The sequence below is a fragment of the Corythoichthys intestinalis genome, chromosome 9, assembly GCF_030265065.1.
Source record: "Corythoichthys intestinalis isolate RoL2023-P3 chromosome 9, ASM3026506v1, whole genome shotgun sequence".
In the NCBI taxonomy this organism is placed as follows: domain Eukaryota; kingdom Metazoa; phylum Chordata; class Actinopteri; order Syngnathiformes; family Syngnathidae; genus Corythoichthys; species Corythoichthys intestinalis.
In genome coordinates this window covers 9893347-9900229 of record NC_080403.1, presented here as the reverse complement: position 1 = coordinate 9900229, position 6883 = coordinate 9893347, and positions in this window count along the sequence as shown.

Here is a 6883-nt window from a genome sequence, read left to right as displayed (position 1 = left end):
AATTTAAACGGACAATTTTAAGTCGACTGCCACACCCACGAATTAGTCTCGATAAAGTCTGAGCACTGATTTCTCATTTCAATTTTGAGAGGCATTTTAGCAGAGCTTTAAAGTGGTGTAACCCCTAAACATCTTTATCCCATAGGCTCAAGACAAGGGTGTAGTTTTGAATGGAGACGGTAGGGACATAACACTACTAACTTTTCAGGATGCTCAAATTGTCCACACCAACTTTTAAGCAACCTTATTTGAATTATATAATTATTTCAGTTATATAGGTAATTTAGATTGTCTCCCCATATGTTGTAAGGATAGAATTCACCCAATCATTATTAAGTGAAAAATGTTCATTATGTTCACAATTACGTTTACCCCTTTGAAGAGGAGGAATATTAGAAGGTTTTTGTTTCAGTCAGCAGCAGCTGCAGCCACTGTATTTAATGTAAAAAGACGTCAAAAAGTAAAAAGACGTGTGGAGGTGGGGAACACACCACTAATTTTGGTACTGAAAGTCCGACCGGTATCAATGTTAACATTAGTGACTTTGCTAACATGCAAAACTTGAGTAGGAAGCTGCTTAGAGAGACGTTTCCTCCTGCATATGTTTTCTACTTTTAACATTAATTAAACTGTGAGAAATGTAGTGAACCGAAGTCCATCCCTTTCTCCCCAATTTTCATTTTTGTTTTATATATGTGGTTTTAAAGCAGCCCAAATGAGCTTTCATTTTTTGTTGAGTTTGGCTGTGCTTGTGGACAAAAGCAGGGGTGTTTTACCTGAAGAAAGGCTGAATTTTAATATATTTTTGTTATTCCCTGACCAAAAGGTTTTATCAGTTATATATATCATATATAAATACATAAATTAAATATATGTTAAATTTATTTCTCAACAATGTTGAGTGGTCTTAAATGTTTATTTTTTGCATTCCTGGATAGTTAAGAGATTATCAACAAGTTTGTATGTCTTGTGTATTTTAATATAATTTGAGTTATGTTCAAGTATTGAAATATAAATTTGCTATTTAAATCCAGGCATTTATTCTGGAAGTTTTCAAACTGTTTCTTTAATAGGTTTTGAAAACAGATTTGAATCAAAAGGTGTATCACCTGAAACAATTGATGTGAAAGTTAGTATAAATCAATACAGATGCATATTGCTTTGATCATTTAGCCTATGAATTAATTGGCAGTAGTGTTTTACCTGAAGGAAGGCTGAATTTTAATTTATTTTTGTTATTCTCTGACCAAGAGGTTTTATCAGTTGTATATATAATATATAAATATTTTTACCCCTTCGAAGAAGATAGATATTAGAAGTTTTTTTTTTTTTTTTTTTTGGGGGGGGGGGGGGGGGCAGCAGCAGAAGCAGCCACTGTATTTAATGTAAAAAGACATCAATGTTGTGGAGGTGGGGAACACACCACTAATTTTGCTACTGAAAGTCCGACCTGTATCTGCGTTAGCATGACATTAAACTGTGTGAATTTGCTAACCTGCAAAACTTGAGTAGGAAGCTGCTTAGAGAGAAGTGTCCTCCTGTATGTATTTTCTACTGTTAATGTTAATTCAACCGTGAGAAATGTAGTAGTAGTAATGTAACCGAGGTTTATCCATTTCTGCGCAATTTTCATTTTTATTTTATTCATGTGGTTTTAAAGCAGCCCAAAGGATTATACAATTTTTTGTTGAGTTTGGGTGTGCTCATGGACAAAAGCAGTGGTGTCTTACCTGAAGGAAGGCTGAATTTTTATTTATTTTTGACATTCCCGGACTAAAAAGTTTTTTCAGTTATATCTAATTAATATATTTTAAATATGCTACATTGTATCACAAAAGTGAGTACACCCCTCGCATTTCTGTAATGCTGACAGCACTCCTGTAACGAGTCACATGACATTTTGGAGGGAAAATGACAACCAGTACTCAATTTGGACATTTAGGGATGTACAGTACGTAGTTTCTAAGGGGTGTACTAACTTTTGTTGCCAGGGGTTTAGATATTAATGGCTATATTTTGAGTTATTTTGAGGGGAAAATAAATTAACTCTATTATATAAGCTGCATACAGACTACTTTTCATTGTGTCAAAGTCTCATTTTGTCAGTGGTGTCCCATGAAAAGATATACTATAATCAAATATCTGCAGAAATGCGAGGGGTGTACTCACTTTTGTGATACACTCAACAGGGTTGAGTGCACTTAAGACAAATGTTTATTTTTTGCATATCTTGATAGTTAAGAGATTATTAACAAGTCTGTATTTAATGTGTATTTTAATATAATTTGAGTTATGTTCAAATATTGAAATATAAATTTGCTAATCAAATCTAGACATTTATTCTGAAAGTTTTCAAACTGTTCCTTTAGTACTTTTTGAAAACAAAGATTTGAATGGAACAGTGTATCAACTGAACCAATACATATAAACGTTACTATAAGTCAATACAGATGTATTTTGCATTGATTATTTAGCCTATCAATTAATTAGGTTTATATTCATGAGAAATATAGTCCTGACCCCCATTCACCCGTTCTGTTTGGTCTTATTAATGTCCCGTTCCCAGCAAAAAGTGTACATGCAGGTTATGCTGTTATATCGTCCCTACCAATATTGAGACCAAACTTACACCCTTGCAAAAAATACTAACGTCTGTAATAACACATACGTTTTCTTGCCTCATTTGAACGATCTTTTACAGATTCGTTATGTGTGGCCAACACAAAGAGGTTTCAGCTTTTCAAGATACAGTATCCAGGGAAACCCATTAAATCTCAGTGGCCTTCTATTAGCAGCAGACAATGAAGGCTTTGAAGAAAATGATTCCACATTGTTCCATTTTTCACATTAAAGTGAAGGTCAAGACACAAGAATAGCTTTTATGCTTGTTGCATATTCCACTGTATTGACTGCATTCAATATTGTACGACAGCCTGAATGTATTCGAGTAAAGAGAGATCTAATAAGATGTGAATATTGATGCACGGCATAGTATTCCATCAGACGTATGACCATTCATATTCAGTACAGTGCTTGTAAAGTTTTTTGTTTTTGTTGTTGCATCGCCTTCATAATATATTGATGGGACACAGGGTGCGGGGCCGATTAATAGGGGGCCTATCTCCGTCAAAGCTGACGGAGTGGAAACACAAAGAACTTTTTACGTTGAAAATTCTTGTGAAGAAATGCTTAAATCCCTGAATTATTTATAGATATGGACGTAAAACACTCTCGATTCTTGGTTAAAAAACAACAACAACAAAAAACGAGTAGTTAGCATTTATTTTACGTAAATATGTCGCATGTGCTGCTAGTCTTAAAGCCACTGTGGCAACGCCTTATCACCACAAAGAGCTTTTTACGTTGAAAATTCTTGTGAACAAATGCTTAAATCCCTGAATTCTTTATAGATATGAAAGTAAAACTCGATTCGTGGTTAAAAAAAAAACAAAAAACGGGCAGTTAGCATTTATTTTACATAAATATTGCGCAGTATAACGCCAATGCTGTAGCGGCTAATTTCTCCCATTGATTTCTTCACAAAGTTTCAAAATGCATGCATGGGAGGAAAAATATAATAATTATCTTGAATCCTCGTACAAATCACTCCTGAGACAATCCTTCGGTACAGCTTAAGCTTTCATACTTTTTCAAGCTAAATCCGGCGTTGGATTGCTGCATGTGTTTGAGAATAACCGACTGACCGATTTCGACCGACTAAAGCGGAGTGTGGGACGGCCCCCTACTTGAAAGCTTGGCGCAGTGTCTGGGGAAAGTGTCCCGTCAATATCATTATGAAGTTTATGGTTGTTGTTAGAGGCAAAGAAGAAATTTTGTTGAAAGCAAACAATTTGAATGATCCTCAAAATTGTAAATTATATAAAATTAGTCTTCAAATTCGTGCTTGAATCATATGCGTTAAAAGACACAAAAACTGTCGTGCATATCAAGAGCCTTCAAGTGACATAGCATCTCAAGGCACACTTTCTAGCTGAGTAGTTAATCAGGCATTTATTAATTGTTGCTGTATTGACAGTGAAAATGGTTATGATTTTACACATTGCTAATACTGTATATCATCAAGTTATTATTTTCTAATGTTAAACATTCCCTATAGAGTATATTTAGTTTGACTTTAGAGGAGATTATTTCTTACACAATATTACTTAAAACAGCAATAAAGACAATGGAAAGGATTTTTGTTTGAATTGAAATTAGCTAGTCCTACTGTAAAAACAATTATATCAAAAAAATCAATGAATAATTGAAATGAAATAATTAAAACACAATGTTGCTCATTGGCAGTCATTCAAAAGTTGAATTTTAAACAGAGCGACTGGAAATATGGGATATGGAGTGGGCTACTAATATATGGTGTTTAAAATGACAGATGCAGATGATGGTATTGTGAGTCTTAACCGGAACTGACTGCCAGGTCGTGAGGAGCAGGTGCAGACCACTGAGGTGCACTGATATTTAAAGGGCAACAGTGAACCAGACTGAATGGCTTTCAGCATGGTGGCAGATATATGATTAGACCAACCGAGCTGCTGTCAGAATTATGAATAAAAGCTTTTTGCAGCAGGCAGAGATTTCTACTTGGCACAAAATCCACCATCTAAAAAAAAAAGAACTTGAACCAAAGAATTTTTGTGACATTTTCTTTCCTAAGGGGTATTTCTTCGCTTGAGACACCTTTGGACTACTAAATGTCTGCATGAGCCTGAGGCCGAACACGACTAGTGGTAGCACCTTCGTAATAAGTGGGAGTGAAACCAGATGAGGGCAGCCTACATCTGCAGATTCTTGAAATAGAGTAGAGAAGACCAAGGGCGTAGGTTTGCATAGGGACGGTAGGGACATTTCACTACCAAGTTTTCAGGATACTCAAATTGTCCCCACTAGCTTTTAAGCAACCTTATTTGCATTATATAATGACTTCAGTTATATAGGTCATTTAGATTGTCTTCACATACGTTGTAAGTATAAAAATGACTCAACCATTATTAAGTGAGTTATTATCATTATGTTCAGACTTACATTTTCCCCTTTTCACTTGCTGAATGTGGCGGTCCATTTTTTTCCCCTGAAATGCACATTTGATTGTCTGATTACGTGACCTCTCCAACCTGCCGCACACACACACACAAACACACACACATACACAGCCCCAACAGAAATACATGTCGACGACATGCCGCCTCCTCCGCCCCCCTTCGAAGCGGAGGGATATTAAAAGTTTTATTTTCGGGCGGCAGCAGCAGCCACTGCAAGTAATCTAAAAAGAAATCAATGTTGTCTAATTGTATAACTAATTTTGCTACTGAAAAGCTGACCTGCATCAGAGGTAGCATAACATTAAACTGTGTGAATTTGCTGACCTGCAAAACTCGAGTAGGAAGCTGCTTTGAGAGAAGTGTCCTCCTGTATGTGTTTTTTTTTATTTTATTTTTTTTCACTGTTAATGTTAATTAAACTGTAACAAATGTAGTGAACCGAGATTTACCCCCTTCTCCCCAATTTTCACTTTTATTATATTTATGTGGTCTTAAAGCAGCCCAAAAGAGCTTTCATTTTTTGTTACGTTTGGCTGTGCTTGTGGACAAAAGCAGTACTGTTTTACCTGAAGGAAGTTCTCCATTTTTATTTTTGTTATTCCCAGATTAAAAAGTTAATTTAATTTATTTATTTAGACAGACAATGCTATTAAGACAAATGTTTATTTTTTACATTCCTGGATAGTTAAGTGATAATTAACAAGTTTATATTTATTGTGTATATTTTTCTCATAAGGTATGTTCAAATATTGCAATTTAAATTTGCTAATAAATTCCAGACATTTATTCTGTAAGTTTTCAAACTGTTTCTTTAGTAGTTTTTGAAAACAACGGTTTTAATCGAACGGTCTATCACCTGAACCAATACACATTAAAGTTAGTATAAGTCAATACAGATTTATTTTGCATTGATCATTTATCCTATCAATTAATTAGGTTTATATTCGTGAGAAACGTTGCCCTGACCGCCGCTCACCCAATCTGTTTCGTCCCTACTAATGTTGAGACCAAACCTACACCCTTGGAGAAGACTAATGGTGCACAGTGGTTCATGGTCTCAAGTAGGGAAATCTTACTTAGCAGTTCATTCTGCTGGCAAAATTTAACATTGATATACCATTTATCACGCCCTCCATCTCTGATTTGTCTGCATTGAAATAACAAACACAACTACGCACTTTCACAAGTGCACACCATTATAAACTGCTGTTTTAGAATCGCCTTTGTGCAATTGAGAAGAGTGTGGCTTTGTTCAAGGAGTCCAGGGAGGAGATTTAGTGAAGTGAGTCCATATTGAAATGTTTCCGATATCTTTTCCTAGGTCAGAAGTGTGGAAACCCATGGACATATTTAATTAGGTGCAAGAAGGGCACCAGATAGCACTATTGTGGAAAAAATTGATTGTTTTGGGGTCTCTGTCCAATAATTTATATTTATGACAGAGAAGTAACTGATTCACTGCAGTTGGCAGCAATGGACATCAAAATCAAATCAATCATCATTATCAGCGATCGAACACTGGCTGATAGCCCCCCAAATGGATTGTATGTGTATTCAAGGGCGTAGGTTTGGTCTCAACATTGGTAGGGATGATATAACAGCATAACCTGCATGTACACGTTTTGCTGACCAAACAGATTGGGTGAATGGGGGTCAAGGCTAGATTTCTCACAAATATGCACCTAATTAATTGATAAGCTAAATGATTGATGCAAAATACATCTGTATTAATTCATATGTATTGGTTCAGGTGATACACCTTTCGATTCAAATCTTTGTTATCAAAAACTATTAAAGAAACAGTTTGAAAACTTCCAGAATAAATG